The sequence below is a fragment of the Poecilia reticulata genome, chromosome 18, assembly GCF_904066995.2.
Source record: "Poecilia reticulata chromosome 18, P_reticulata-male-v2, whole genome shotgun sequence".
NCBI classification, from domain to species: domain Eukaryota; kingdom Metazoa; phylum Chordata; class Actinopteri; order Cyprinodontiformes; family Poeciliidae; genus Poecilia; species Poecilia reticulata.
This window is the reverse complement of record NC_088847.1, coordinates 16,173,859-16,190,688: the sequence shown is the minus strand read 5'-3', so window position 1 is coordinate 16,190,688 and position 16,830 is coordinate 16,173,859. Positions and strand designations below refer to the sequence as shown.

At 38.1% G+C, this 16,830-nt stretch overlaps 1 protein-coding gene and 1 long non-coding RNA gene across 48 annotated transcripts in view; one reads left to right on the top strand and one right to left on the bottom strand.

Annotated features, from left to right (window-relative positions):
* The window catches only part of LOC103480676 (protein tyrosine phosphatase receptor type D), a 455,017-nt gene that overhangs the window by 422,150 nt on the left and 16,037 nt on the right, over positions 1 to 16,830 (bottom strand). The window lies entirely within an intron of this gene.
* Positions 1,071 to 2,721, top strand: LOC145548620 (uncharacterized). The gene is made up of 3 exons (XR_014084632.1): positions 1,071 to 1,748; positions 1,982 to 2,068; positions 2,653 to 2,721. It is a non-coding gene; the product is annotated as an uncharacterized LOC145548620 (long non-coding RNA).

The following is a 16,830-nucleotide window of genomic DNA, read 5'->3' as shown; positions in this document are numbered from 1 at the left end:
AAGTCTGTTGTAAGCAGCAAACAGGATTTCTTATGACTATCCTCTTGCCTATTCTGCATAAAATTCAGATTTGTGAAGTGCATAACCCGTCATTTTCCTGTTGTCAGTGTCCCCACCCAAACTGTGCATCCCCGCAGCTAATCCAGAGTTACCATAGGTCTCTAGCTGCTTCTCCTTGCCGGAGCAGTCAGTTTAGGTCAGTGGTCTGCAACTCCAGTCCCAGAGTGCCACTGTCCTGCAACTGTTGAATGCATCGCTGCTCCAACAAATGTGAATCAAAAAGCTGAATTACCTGCTTTGTAGTGTCACTAAGCTCTCCAAAGACCCAGATCCGTATTCTCACAGAATCCTAAGACTAAAAGAAGCTCATTGTGAAGCAGTTTTAGAAAAAAATAAATCATAGAACTTTTGTCAGAATTTTCTCTTGGTAAAAATCATTTACAAATCACCTTGGCCTTTAAGAGAGGTCTCAACATGATGAAACACTAGGAATAGTGAGGATCACTTTTAAGAGCCTAAGACTGTTCTAAACAGGGAAGATGGTGAAAAGATGACGGAGAAATATTCATCAGAAAATGGACAGAACTGTGCCAACAGCAATCACTGCTCTGTCCCGTTTGCTTTTGAGTCCTATACCCGTATTGTATGTTGGTCATTTTGTCAGATCGTAGCAAGTTTATACAGGCATGCAACCACAGTTTATCGCTGACAGCTTAGTGTCCACATCAAAATCAAATAAATGATGTTGTAAAATGACCTGCATGGCAAGAAGCTGGGACAAATTGCAATAATGAGGATGTAACCCATTAAAAAGTTGCAGGTCAATGGCACTCCAGGACTGGAGTTGTAGACCGTTGGTTTAGGTAGATGGACAAGATCTGCAGGCTTGCCATTCCACTGCGATAGACTGAACATTGCTTTGGAAATGTTGACAATTTGGGTTATACATTCACAACCCAACTGCTTCAAACATCTACAAAAAAATTCCCGACTTGTCCCCTGCTCTCTTTTGGTCTTCATAATGGTGTTTTTTTTTTTTTCATTCATATTTGTGAACACACTTGTAACCTGTTAAGCCCGACGGACCCTCCGAGGGTTCCAGCTGCCACGTGACCTCGACTCGCTCTGTAAACAAAGGCTCCGCGTGCCTTTAAATTTTTTTTTTTTTATTATCCGCTAAAAGAGGCTTTAATCTTTCAAAAACTATTCCGCATAAAGGTTTTGCCCAAAATGTTAAGATTTTAGAGCTATTTAAAAACAGCTGATGAGATTTAAAGGTCCTCGGGCGATTACGCAACTGCCTGGAAAACACCCGATCAGCTGATCATCACGGCCATTTTATGGCTTCACGTGAGAGTGGAAAGACTCTCAGAGTATGGCACAAGATGTCGGCTACGCAAAATCATGAGGTATTTTCCGGAACCCGATCTAAATGTGTGCGTAATTTATGCGTTCTCGGCGCGTTCTCGGTGCGCTCTCCGTGGCTCTCCGTGCATAAGCACGTGTGGTACACGGGAGTCTGAGCACGTGGAGTTATCTCGGTTCCGTGAGTTCAGTTTTGATTTATTTATGATAAATCGATCATAGCAGCAGAAACTGGACGATTTAGAGGCTTTTGAAGGCTTTTGAACAACAACGGTTTTTCGATTTGCTACGAGTGGAGCTAAATCTTCTGATAGCTGGTGGGATTCGGAGGAGGAGGAAGAGGAAGAGCAGGACACAGCAGACAGACTTGATCTCGGTGTTGTGTAAGTTTTCCGCCGCAATTTCACACAAAATATTTGATGTTTTGGTTCTATTTATTTATTTATTTCAGTGATTATATGCTTGTAATAACGGCAGGAAGTAAAACCATGTGGTTATTTGTTTATTTATGTTTTACTAAAATGTTTTATTTTACTAGTAAGGATTTCATGTTTACTTTGGTTCATTACTTTGTAATAAACCTCTAATTCTTCAAATACTTTATTTTTATTTATAGTCGAGTGGAAGCCGAACCATCAAGCTCGGGTGACGCTGAACCTCCCCCCACCTCCCCCACCTCTCATGATTCTTCACCTTCTTTGAGGTAAGATGTCCATTTTTTTGGTGGTGATGGTGGTGGTGGATTTTCAAAATTGTTTATTTGCTCTTTTAAATTATTCAAAAAGTATTTTTGACTGTTTTATCTTGTTTCAATAAAAGTTTTCTATTTGGAGTCAAAGAAAGAGCTTTCAGGTCATCATTATTATACATATTACACTGTGCACAATGGTACATTTTGCATATAAATGGGGTAAATGTCATGACCAATGGTTATATTATATGTAGAAAGTGTCATTAGATGGTAATAAGCTATTTAATTTTAACAAACCCCCAGTATTGATGTAAAAAACACATTTGGCACAGTTTGGTGACATTTTGGATAAATGTGCCAAAATGGCCTCTCCGCCTAAGAAATTTCTCACTAATACCATTCTAAAATAAATATGATTCATCTGATTGAGTCCAAATTTGGTATACTTTTACACAACATTTAGATTTAAAAGTCTGTACTACTTTTTTGTGTTACAAATACTATTTTGGTAGTGTTTTCAATGTTTATTTCAAACAAAATTTTGGCGAAGTTAAAAAAAATGCAAAATTTTTTGTATGTTGTCCCTAATATTTCAGGCAGGGTCAAAGCTACAATGGTGCTGACACCAGAAAACCATTCTATGACATCTTACCTTTACAGAGGTACCAAAAGGTTCTTATTAAATCTAATAGCTGTGAGGCTATAAGTGATTTACTTTTGTGTGTTTTTGTCAGGCGGAAATTTATTTATACCCCTTAGGGTGTAAGGTCTTCACAAAACAGCTGGAACTATAGTAAGGCAATTTACAAATGTTCTGACTCCTCACAGCAAATGACTGGAGTTTAATTGAGGGAATCAGATAAAGGAAGTTAATATAATAGCACATTGTACTTTGTGCACACTTTTACGACATACTCATGCAATACTTTGGACTAGTCCCTCATGTAAAATTCAAATTCAATGCACCGTAGTCCAGAAAAACCCATGGAAGGTGAGTGTTTCTTTGCAGAAAGACGACAAGACAGTGGCTGGACGCCATCGGGTCTTCTTCCAGGAAGCCGTGCAGGAGTGCTCGTAACTTACCTGAGATTGCATCGACAGAGGGATTCTTCAATGCAGGGGGCAGAGCAGGCATCCAGATGCCCCCGATCGATGATTGCCATCTTTTACTCTGCAGGTGGCACGAACCCCGCAGTGACCAAGACCGTGAGAACAAAATTATAGTGTTTTGCAGACGTAGAGAGCAATGGGAAGAGACGTGGGGGATGACAGACGAGCACACCCCTCCCCCGGCAGGAAAAAAAAAAAAAATACAATCAATGCTAATGACTCTGGGAAAGCTGTAAACACAAACTCTGGTGCATGTGTTCATTTACACAAATGCATAACATAGATTTTGTAATCATAGCCTTACTTAAGGGCACTTGTTCAATCAATCAATCAATCAAATTTTATTTGTATAGCACATTTCAGCAGCAAGGCATCTCAAAGTGCTTTACACAATCAAAATAAAAACAGAAACAATCAGTGAGAAAGAGAGAGACTAAAAAAAAACAAAAAACATTACATCATTAAAACGTCGAAAAGAAAGAAGAAAAAATTAAAAACATTAAAGACATAAAAACATGGAAGTAGGACATTCCTGCCCTTCACGGAATTTAACTACCTAGTAGAGGACTCCGCCGTCCTTTGGCAGGGGACGCCGCCGTCCCACACAGAATTTAACTAACTTAGAGTTAGGGGAGTCTGCCCTCCCGCGGACTTTAACTGCTTTTATTAAAAAATTGAAGACATTAAAGACCAGTAGAACCAGTAGAACCAGTAGGAACCAGTGGAACCAGTAGGAACCAGTAGAACCAGTAGGAACCAGTGGAACCAGTAGGAACCAGTGATCCAAATAGTAAACTTATCCCTCTCTTCAGGTGTTTTCCCCCAGGCTTTGAAAACAGCAGTTAGCATATAGCATATAGAGCTCGATGAGCTTTAATGTAAGAGTGTGGAGCCGTTCAGTCAGCAGCGCGAATGACATCCCATTAAATCACTGTTAAGGAAGCTGCAGTGATTACTGTCGTAGGAGCTTATCGATTGATGCCGTCTCATTAAACTGCGCCTATATTATTCATTTATCTCCTTATTATTACTCTTATCATTAGCTAATGGCTCGGCGCTGACCTTTCCAATGCCCTGGCAACCTTTCGCTTAAATTTTTTTTAGATTCCATAAAGCACGATGAGCACACAATGTGACGAAGGGGTGAAATTTATTGCCACCTTCTCGATGTGCTGGGGCTGCAGTTGGTTAACATGGTGACTAGGTGTGCTCGAGAATTCAGCAGAAATGGAAATAGGACGCGTAAATTCTGAGTAACTTTTTAGAATGATCCTACTAGAGGAGAAAAGCAGCAGATTAGTGACGTCAGGGAAAACAAAGCCAAGAAAAAAAATAATCCTAATTAGCACTTTCCTCCCATACGGACAGGAGCCCAAATGAGCAGAAAAGAAAAATCACCCAGTCATTGACAAATTTAATAAGGTAGCGTAAAAATGGATATGCTGAGACTGCCACCAGGAGGTACGCGACGACTAAAAGAAGACAAGTCTTTAATCTTTAAGAATCTCTAAAACTCTCATCTGACATCATCATTAGTTCTCAACTAGCAATACCTGCAACCTAACTATAAAAATATGTGCTCCAGTTTCTGTGTTTCCGCCAAAAGAATCTCCTGCTCTCTCTTTTCTTTTTTTTTTTTTTTCAAAAACATGAACTGGCCTAATTTTTCTTCTTTGGAAGATCTCATGCAACATCCTGTTTCAAGTCCAAGTGCAAGAAGCTCTCCAGGCGTATAATGAATTCCTGACAGTATTTACACATTTAAACACCTGCACATCATTATGCATGCAGTGGGCAGGAACTATAAACACATTTGCAGGGTAAGTTTAGCAGAAGACGGTTCTTAGACATTGGCAATTGTGCAGGTGCAAGCCTGGCAGAAGTGATTATGCACTCGCACTTAGTGAGAAGGGACGCCGCTGAATTAAGTTTATACATAAATTAAAACAAACGTGCAACACAAACAATTCGAAAGTTTAATCATCTCAGGTTGGTTTATAGCTGCGGCTGCACGCATACATGTATGCATGTAAACAGTCAAAGCTTACAACCCCCCTGTCATAATTCTCATTTCAGGTCACAACCAGAGCAAAAAAACTACAAACAGACAAATATTGAGATATTGGGTTGAGATTTAATGTGATCGATCAACAAGGAGTAGTTAGTACGTATTTAGTGAAATGAAAATGATTCACGTTTACGTTAAGTTATCTCTGTTGTACATCTGCAAAAGGAGTTTAAGAAGAAATTTTGAACTCTGCAAATTTCTAACTCAATCTAAGTCTGGACTTTAGCTCTGTTGTAATCTAGCCTATTGTATCTCCAGCTTTATCCTTAGGGTTGCTTTCCTGTTGGGAGGTGAACCACCGTTTCAGTCTCAGGTTTTACGGAGTGATTAGCTTCAGCCACCTTCCCATCAACTCCGCAGAGCTTTCCTCTCCTTGGTGAAGCAAGGCATCCCACATCATGATGCTGCTACCACCGCGTCACTTTCAACTAATTAGATTACTTTTTTAAAACCATCGGTTGCACTGGTTGTATTTCATTTAGAAACCTTAGAATAAAATTAACAAAATACAAATTCACAACAATATATATAAAAAAAAATCCACTATTTTCTTTTAGTTTATCACATAAAATCCAAATAAAATATATTGAACCTTCTGGTTAAAGTGACATAATATGAAAAAGTCAAGAGGTGTAAATACTTTTGCAATGTGTTGCATCTATTAATAATGACTGGGAATTTTTAACCCCCAGGTTAAATATAAATTCCCTTCACTGAGCTGGAGCAATCAGATAGTCTCTCAGCAGAAAAGACAAAAACAGAGACAGCTGGGTGTAACAGCAGAGAGCCGAAAGCTTTGAGGCAGGTTGTTGTTTCTTTTTTTTCTTCTTCTTTTTTTTTTTGTTTGCTGTGTTTCACCACTGCTTTTGATAGAGAAAATTTATGAACTGCAGGCCACAGACAGGATGTGCGCGATACTTAGCGGAACACAGGAATGTAAAAATATTCAATATTTGTTGCAGTATTTTTGCTTCTGCTGCACAGCAATTAATGTGATGATATGAAGGGGTGCACGGCACCCAGACAGCCTGCTGTTGATCAAAGGGCAGAGGGAAAATACCCTCACCGTCAATCACTGGAATGGATTACCGTTAGAGCCTTTTTTTAGTGCTATTACACATCAAAAGCAAATGTATTTGTGTTGCACCGTGATTTTTAAGGGTTTTAAAGTTGAAGTATTGTGAATTTTTTCATATCTTTCTGTGGCTGAAAGTATTTTGTGTCTGAAGTCCCAAGCATTTTACAAGCCCCCCCGCCCCCTCAAAAAATATCACCTCTCACACAGTTAGGCGTCAAAAGTTCGAAGGGGAAAAATAAATGAGTTTTCAACAAATGATATCTTGTGGATTATCACAATGTTGTGTGGAAGATATGAGATGGGCCTTTATGTTCTTTTTCGTCAGCAGACGTCTTGGATGTCATTTTACCTGTAATGCTCCACTTGCGAAAGTAAATCTGTTGGGCTTCTCCTCGGCACTCGGGGCAACAATACTGACTGCTACACTGACGGATGGGATAAAAAGAAACATTTTCTCAGTTCTGGGACCTCCTGAATGAGTTACGAATGCACTGTTTGAGTAACTTTGATAAGGTTCATCACTTTTCCATATTTTCACTATTTGGGGAAATTAGCATTCACTGTGGTTCACTGGGTTCTCAAGGAATTAGAAACAACTTTCTAACCCTTTCAGAACCGATTGCTGTTCCTCAGCTGCTCTTAAACCATGTTGGTTTTGCTTTTTATGATCTTTAGGCATACTTCGTTTCAGACAGGTTCTAATTAAGGAATTTGATTCTTTGCGTCATGCGAAATTAGGTCTTTGAAATTCAACAACAAAAAAGGTGGAGTTAATTATTTAACAAAGAGGGTAATTACATTTTCACATGGGGCCAGATTGGATTGGGAAACTAGTTGCTAAATAAATGATATCACATTTTTAAAAAATCCTGTGAGCATTTAATCAGGTTATCTTTGACATTAGTGTGTTTGATGATCAAAGCATTTAGGCCGGATGAGCAAAAACACATTGTTGAGGGGACAAATACTTATTCGCATCACTGTTTACAGCTGCTCTTTCTATATGACTTGGCCTACTTAAAATAATGAAACATCTTATTCGTTAAAGATTCAATCATATTTTAACTCAAACAAAAAAAAAAAGAAAAAGAGCCAAGTCAAAATTGAGAATTTAGAGCAAAACAGCAGTAATTATGCAGTTGCATGCTGGTTTGTGGAGATATGTGAATTATTTATGCCCACAGAGGAGAATTTCTGTCTCTTTGCCTCTTTTCTTTTCTAACCAGTCGTGTATCGTCTAGTTTTGCTGTTGCTGCTGTTTAATTCCCTACTTACCAGTGTCTTAACTTTACGTGCATCTGTGCCGTCGCAGCTTTGGGTTACCATTCTAGACAGTTATTTGCAAAGTGCATTTGTACTTGTCGGTCTAAAAAGACAAACCAATTGGCTATGAGGTGTAACTTTTTTGCATAATTCAACCAATTTTCCAGAAATAATGTTTGGAAATAGTGGAAATAAAAATATTTCAGCCCTTGTTATGGGATTGTTGGACCGAGAGAGAGCACATAATGGACACTGTAATCAGCAACATCATCGAAAACGTTGCAAAGTGAAGTAAATAATGTTATCTAAGCACAGCGTTATCGGCCAGAGGATGGAGTTTATTGACTGAATGATGCTGATAGGGATCAAACTGTGAAAACAAGGCGACTGGTTCAAAACATTCCTAAAAAGGACGGCCCTCTGGTGTATTCACGGTTTATAGTCAAACTATCCCATGGAACGATGAGTGAGATTCATGGTCAATAGTGGCTCAGTAATAGGATTGTGTGCTACGATACCAGGCAAACTGCTAAAAACCCTTTTTGCTGCATATTATAGGGGAAATAAAGTGTCAAAACATGATGTATGTCGTAGATTTCCTGTTTATGGGGTTATGTAGCTGTAAGTCAGGTCACGCCCACCACTTAAAACATCCATCTTTGGGCATCTAAGCGCCATATCTGGATTATGTTAGAATATGGAATGAATGCAATGAGCTATAAAGAAACAGTAAAATAGGAAGGTGTCTGAAGCAGAGTGGTGTGTTGAGAAACACTGGGCCTGAACTTTCATGCGAGTATTCAATTCTGTGAAAGTAGGTCTGAAATTTAAATTGAGGTGGATTTACCTTATTAAAACTAAAAAAAATAAATAAATAAAAAATGCAACACTGCAAGGATGTGGGTATAGACAAAGTATGGATGGAGTGACAATTTTTGAGTCAACCAAGTGTAATTCAAGGTCAGAGTAATAAATATACATAAGTTATAATTATTACAAGAGGCAAAACAGATTAAAATATGCACATAAATGTTCTCTGGACTATTTATTTTTTCATATTTTTAAAAAAAAGTTCACTTTTTAATGTAGAGCAGCTGTAGTAAAACTGGTATTAGCTGTACATTTGCCATGTCGCCCATCTCTGAACCAGTGTAGAAATGTTCTGATACCAGATATAGTGGTGGTTTTGAGGCTCAGTGCCACTTCCCGATCTACAACCAGCCGTCAGCTGTGTAAAACTTGAATGAGAGAAAAATTAATGAACTTTTAACCTTTCACATGGCAAATAGACTGAACCTGCACAGGACCTTTCCAGTCATACTGACCACTCAAAGTGCTTTACACTAGAGCCACATTCACCTATTTGAACTCACACAATCAAATTTATACACAGATCAGTAGGTGACATGGGATTAAATGCCTTGCCAACTTAATCCCACGTGACGGGAGGAAGTTGCAAGTGAACCTAAAACCTTCCGATTGCAATGGACTACTCAGTTGACAATCAACCAAGATCTTGTAAGATCACCTACTTTTTTTTTTTAAGGTTTTAAATGAACATTTATTGCAAACTATTTGGTTTGTCATGTGTAAGCAGTGCTGCTAAAAGCTGTCTGCTGGGGAATATAACCCAGTAAAGTAACATGTATGGATGTTGTGCTCAAGAGTGACAGACCATGAAACCAAATAGAGCGATTTTGGACTTGGCATTTGTTGTAAACAGCTCCTGACCAAATATACATTAAGATTCTTAAAATCAGAGCTGCACCTATGCTAAAATATCCTGTAACTTTGCAATGCAGTAAAATAAAACGCCACATTTCATTGGTATGATAAGGTTCACATTGATATTATGATTTTGATGCAATAAAAATTGCCCGTCATTGACTATTGGGAAACTAGGGATCTCTAGTTGTCCTATAAAGCACAGTATTTACACTGTTGCCAACTAACTTTGTTTATTCACCTCTTTCCTTCTAAAAGAAAAGAAAATCTAGCACATTTTAAGCTCTTATTGGTCATCTTTGCATATTTTAATATGATGGGATGTATTGATCCTACTTGTTTACAACCAACGTCTGCTGTGTCATTTAACCGTTAATATAATTTAATGAAATTGTATTTAACCGTGTCTTGACACACAAAAAAAAGTCATACTACATAAACCTTGATATTTTTTGAAAAACCTTTCATTTCTCGGATGGGTTATTTTATTGTTCTGGCCCCTGTGTCTTCTTTCACTGAACATATTTTTGAAATAAGGTTAACGTACCCTCAAACGCCGACATTCAGTATTCAGCGATGGCTCAAGAAGCTCGAGTTCAAGGTTACGACTCATCTTCCAAATCCCCAAACTGGATGTGCCAGATGGTTTGGTACACAGATCCATCATAGAAGTCATATGCAGAAAAGGGCATGCACTTTTAAAAACTAGCTGGCAGGTTACAGCCACTTTTATCCCACTTTCAGTCCATTCAAATCTGTGAAATAAAAAAATAATAATAAGCTGGAGTTTTTAGATGCCCCACTTTGCATCTTCGGAGACTCAGAGTATCTGATGAAACACAAAAAGACCCATTCAGAGGTTCCGTGGAGTCAATGAGCGTCTTAAAGAGCATTAAGGTAACCTTTATAGTATATGACAGGTTGTTATAATGTGCCGGGAGACCAATGTGATTTTAGAGATGAATAAATACTATGACGGCAGTAAAGGGAAGCAATGATCTCAGACTGTAATACAGGAACTGTCATTGAAAGGTTAGTATTGATCTTTTAAGTCTGTAATGTATAACAGAAGTTAGAGTAAAATCTAGTGGCAGATTATTTTTCCTCTCTTAGAGGGTGTAACTCTGCACTGTTGATCTTAAATGTCCAAAACAAAGCTGCGGCTGGAGGGTCAGAGAAGTTGCTTGCCTTTGTTTTGTAAGAAACATTTCTTGAAATAACTAAAGATGCTGTTTTTTTTTCAGCTGAAATCAGATATTTACAGTCACATTCAATGTAGAATATACTAACAATTTTCACTTGTTTTGTCCCACTCCGCTTCCCTCTTTCACCTAAACACAAAATGCAGCAAGCCACAGTTTAACCAACAAAGTTAAACACATTCACTATTGAGCGTCACACACACTCACACAGATTAAATAACGAATTTAATCAAAGATTTTCCCACAAGAATTTCTTGTAATTGAGTTATTTCCTACTGCATGTGTCCGTTCGGCTCTAATAACGCTGATGTCGTTAAATTAAAAAGTGATGCACTTACCACAAATTAAACTCAGCTCGGTTTATTTATATGTAGCTGCAGTTCACAACAAGTGCGATCTGAAGGCACTATACGAGACAAATTTGTAAACAGAAAAAGTAAAATCCAATCAAATTCGGTTACATATATGCCAGTTTGATTTTAGCTTTAATGCAATGCAGTCAAATTCAACTTTTAATCCCAATTAGTAAGAAGTGATCAATGTTTAATGCAAGTTCAATAGAGGCCGACATTAACTAGCACAGAATACATCGTTATGTAAACTGCTGTGCAGAAAAAAAAAACATTGACAGATTATGTAATAAGCTGAAATTTATGATGATATTACTAAAAGATGAACAAAACTCACAGTTACTGAAGGCAATATGCACCAGCATATTGTATATCCTCGTTTAGAGCTTTGCTCTAGTTGGTTGGGAGGCTTTTAATGACGGATTCTAACAAAGTAGCAATCTGTTTCCTGCTACTTTTGTTTTTTCTCATCGTTCCACGAGATCATTGTTTTGCTCTGATTTATAAGATTAATATTTTAGGCGTTTGTAACTGGTTACGAAAGCAGCTAAAGCATTATTATTATTTTCCTTTTTAAAGAGCTTACAGTGACAGGAACAACTTTCTATATAGCATTTACTATATAAACAGATTTTTTTTTCTAGGGACTTAATGCTAAGAAATGTAGTAATGCACTGTGGTCACTTCCTGAACTAGATCATGACATTATAACTGCAGTACCTTTTCATAACAGAAGAGAAAAAGAAAAAACACTATGCAAGAGGAATGGTTGTATGTAAACCATGCTTTTCATGCTACAACATCAAACTGACAGCAGCCTTTGAAAACACTAGTACATCACCAAAACCTGATGCTAAAAGTCCTCCAAATGAGCCGCTTGTCTCACTTGTTGCAGAAAGACTCCTAATAAACTTGGCTAAAGTAAGTCAAAGTTTGTACAGCTTTCCCAAATAATAATAATAATAATAATAATAAAACATTTTCCATTCCTTCTGCATCGTTCATGCCTATGATCTAATTTTACATTACCCATGGATACTCGTGCCAAAGGAGAGCCGTCACTTTTGACTCATGCAAAAAAATTGCTCTATTCTTCTTTTGGGATACATTACAATGAAAGTAAAGGTTGGCAGATTTATATCACACATTAGAGCTAATGAGTATTTTAGTGTCAGAATGTTCCTGGAAATAAGACGCAACATTGATCTCTCCTTCTGTTTATACATATTAATGCGCTGTTTTCCTCTGAGAATCTCCAAGAGTCGTTTTACATTTTATTCTAATGACTTTAAGAAATGGAAAATGCACCTTTTTTTCCACACACCCAATGCTACTCAAAATAATTGCCATGCTGCTCGTTTGGGTTTGTTTTTTTTTTTTTTTTTTTTTGTCTTGCTTTGAGATTTACATGCAGCACAACCTTTTGAATTTTGGCTGGGATTACCTCTTTGAATAGTTCTTTGAAAAATATATATTCTCTAGGCAAAGCAGGTAAGTCTAACCCATCAGACAATGTAAGTTTATTCTACGTACTTTGACTCTACTGAAGAATTGGTAAAGTACATTTCTATTTCCAAAATTAAAATGACGCAACTAATCTGAGGCGTTGGTTGCAATAGACATATAGCAGACTTCCTACGTCGTTTTGTCCTATTCATATTTGTAGCGTCCATATCATACTAAACATAACAATCTATATGGATTCTTTCTGAGATAGTTGCATCTGTTTCGTATGTTTTTCCTCCTACTTTCCATCCAAGCAGCAAATAAGAACTAATGAATGACCACATATCGATTCAGCCACTGCCTCCTATGGCTCAAAATCATGATGATTCAAATGTTACTCAACAGTTCATCAAAATCAAATGACTGCCAATGACGGTGCTTTAATTTTTTTCCCCCCATCGTGATTGTTGTGTGAAAACACTCTTGCCCTCGGTTCCCAAACACACACATACATACTCAGTTACTCTGTGCACGATGAATAATCATTTTATGAACATCTCCATCAGTGCAGCTATCCACTTAGCTCACTCCTTCATTACAGGCCATTTGACAGACCATGGAGGATAGCAAGTTTTTTTTTCTTTTTTCCCCTTTACCCAAGGGACACACTTGGCCCTTCCAGTAAAAAGAGGCCACTAATGGAAGCAGAGGCCCTCATTTCCACTCTGCGATTTTTATGCAGGCAATCCAGGCATCCGTGGCGATCGTAAAGCGGGGCCGAATCGATGCCCGGGTCAGCTCTAAATACAGCAAAAAAATAAATAAAATATAAACCTGAATGAACAGGTTTTGTTGCGAGCCGACACCTCCCTGTAAGTTCAGTTGCAGCAGGTGTTTGTGTGAATCCAATGAAAGCGAGCGCTTTGCATAAATGCCAAAGCGAAAAGAAACTCCTGACAAATTCTCTGAATGTGTGTGAACCTATCAGGACAGCTAATCAAATATTCTCCGACTCCTTGGGGAACGTAAAAAGCTAAATTCCACAGCTGCTCCCCCTCGGCCGTGGCCGAGTCATAAAAGGAAGTGCATAAAAGAAGTGGAAGTGCTGCTGTTGAGTATACAAGATTGGAATTTGGATGCTGGTGTTCCTCCGTGGATATCTCCCACCTTGATTACTGCACAGATTTGAGCTGAATGCTGATTTTTTTTCCCCAGCCCCTCACATACTCTCTAGCTGGCATCTGACTGCAGTATGACAAAAGCTACAAGGTACAGAATGACAAAACCCTGAGAAAATTAGACCAATTGTTCACAGTCATGGTAGTTTTAAAATTAACTCTTGGAAATTTTTATATTTTGCTGCTGGAGAAAAATGTTGAATCTGTAAAAATTCAGTTGGACGTTGATCTGAAACGGCAAAGATAAAAAAAAAAAAGATAAAACTTTAGGTGGTGTTAGATGGAAAACTTCAGGGATGAAGTACAGAGAACGATACAATGAGCTGTGCATTCGTAACGCGATGTAATGCAACAGAGCGACCCAGAGGAAGGACGGAGCAGCCACAGTCTAGACATGGGGAATGGGTTTGAATGAAAGGTGGCTTTGCATCTTACATTGTTTACAGCTTCATATTTCTTAAGTTGCACTGAACATATCAGGCTGATGAGGCTAAAAGTATTCTTGGGCACAGTTAAATCTTATTAAAAAAAAGTTACCAGCATAATAATAATAATTGAAAACCACTTAAAAATACAGACATTACAGTTTTGGAACAGTTTTTAAAATGGATTTGAAGCACTTTTTAAAATAGAGAAAACTGGTCATTTTGTCACTTTGTTACCTAATCTTGAGTCTCCTAGGTACTTTATCTGGAATATCACTTAAATGATTTCAACCTCTAGGGAAGCGGGTTCTATGTAAAATTTAAGAGCTTTTAAACTTATAATTTAAAAAAATAATCTTTGGGGATGTTAAACTTGTTAATATGTAGTCACAGGAGCTTCAAGCTGTTTGGAAACTGCCTTGTAGCCTTAAACTTTAACTTGCTTGTCTATGATTTTCTTTCTATTCTCCTGGGACAGCTGTCTTCTTTGCTTCCTGTGGTCCTTGTTCAATGCGGCACAACACCATGTCACCCAAACAGCACAGCGACTCCTTGTCATACTTTGAATAAGCAGACTGACTGATTATCAGCTTGAAGACACCCGATAGGGTAATTAGAGGGAATGCCTCAGTTTAAAATGTCCCTATTGTCAAATTCAGTCTTTTCTAGGTATCATTATTTTTTGTCCAGGCCTATTTTATTAGTTTATTTTATTTAAATGATTCTGTTAAAACATTTTAAATCAATGTCTGATTTTCAGTGGTCAATTTTGAGTCATTTTTTTCTACATTATTTTTTGTTACTTCCATGTTATTTCAGTGACCATTGTGGTCACTGAATGGTCACTGAATGGTTGGCAGCCCTCATTAACAGAGGGCTGCCAACAATTACATCCACATGTGCGCATCTAGTAAAAATGTACATATCCCTATTAAAGAAAACTGTGTTAGTTGTAATTGATATCTTCAGTGCAGTTATTCAAATACTTTCAGCCAGAACAAAAGATAACTGTCATTTTGATCCAAAGAGAAACCAACTTAAGATAATCCATGCAACCATTTCTTCCTCCTGATGACCAGGATAATATTGGGTCACACCAAGTTGCTAAGCACAAAAGACAAATCGGTTTGTGGTGTATTACAGATGTATATTATCTGCTGATCATTATTATTATTATTATTATTATTTTATCTCAGGGCACTGGAATTACATACGGATACCATTTCAAATGAAGTGTTAGTCAGTGTAATTCACACACATAACCTTTTCAAATTCCTCAATGCATTAATTCATCACTTGCTCTCCACAAGATTAATAGCAGGCTCAGGCGAGATATGATAAAGCTTGCACAATGCATTGTCCCAGTGGTCACCAGCAGTGAGGCTAATTTGTATAGTTCTCAATAGGATCACTGTGCTCATTGTTCGGGCTACTATAGGGGCTGCAGCTATAATTAGCCAGAGGACTTAAGAGTATCAGTGGGTTGAAATCAAGTTAGAGCGCCACAATCTGTTGATACTAAGGGACTTATTGGTCAGAGCCAGATCTCTGCTTGGAACAAAGTCAACTATATTTGCCAAATCTAATTGATATGTGAAAACTCTGTCTGCGTGTGTAAACAAACACAAGTCAAGACGTACCTAGTAAGAGTGACAGATGTCCCAATTGCAATTTTGGGACCTAATTTTTTAAATTCTTGTACAGCTCTGTCCTCAATTTCTTTTTTAAAACTGCATTTCTATGAATTTATTTTGTGGCTATCCAGTCTGGATAGTTAAATATGCCCATAACAAAATTTAAGATCCGGAACTCTTAAAAAATAAGCTTCGTTTTTGGTCCTGGTGTTGCATTTGAGAAAATATATTGCATATTTCAAGCTGTACTTTCAGCTGTATTTACATTTACAAGATTATTGAGTAGAACGGAAGTTTCCACAATGATTTTATGCCCATATTTATAATTATTCAACAGGTTGTTTTTTTTTCTAAACCTGGTGCTACTAACTTGTGATGTTTTGTGGGGGGGAAAAAAAAAAGCTTCGAAAATGGATCTAAAAGCCAGTACATTTTGGCCAAAAAAACTGGAACTGGATTTATATTTTCACTTCTATCAAGCACTCTGTACAAAGATAAACATTAAATGCCTAGTTTAATACACAGGAGATAAAGTATTTGTGAGATAGTTCAAAGGGAAATACAATCCCACATTCATCCCATGGTGCACAAAAAAAGGATAAAGGCATTCAACTTTTAGGTGGGGGGGGGAGAGAAAAGATCTGCTGTAAAGCCATTAAATACAATTCATCTTGCTGCAGCGTCTACGAGGAGCATGTAATTGCAATGACACACTGGTGTAATCCATTTAAAACACTTTGGCTCAGGCCTAGGCGGCTTTAGACTTCCTTTGCAGACTCGCATCGTCATCTTCGTTTTGGATATGTTCCAGCGACGGCCTGCTATTAGCAAAAAGACGTGTAAGCTGCTTTGTTGTCCACCTACGAGCCCTGGCGAGGAAGCACCTTGTCCTAGATGCGTTGCATGACCGACAAGAGCACAAGAAGAAAAGAAGATAATAACTCGCCCGTCTCAGGCAGAGGTGAAGTACGAGCGGTTGCACACAGACACGTAATCTGTCTCGAGAGGTGCCCTCTCTTCTGGCGCCTCTGCGCTTTGACTTTCCGAGGCAGGGTAGACCTACCCAGCCTGATCAGAGTAATGGTGTCACTGGAGAGCTGCATCTCATTGAGTGTTGGCTGAGAAAACATTATCTCACCCTGACCTGCTGCAATGGCGGCTGGACGAGAGATGCTATGTTCTGTTGCACAGCCAGTTTCAATCCCATGGAGGTGAATGCGTTGTTGTCATTAAGTGGTAGAAGGCTGGTGGGCGACTTGGGTCCATCCTGAATGTGCTTTTATACTGAAGTTAAT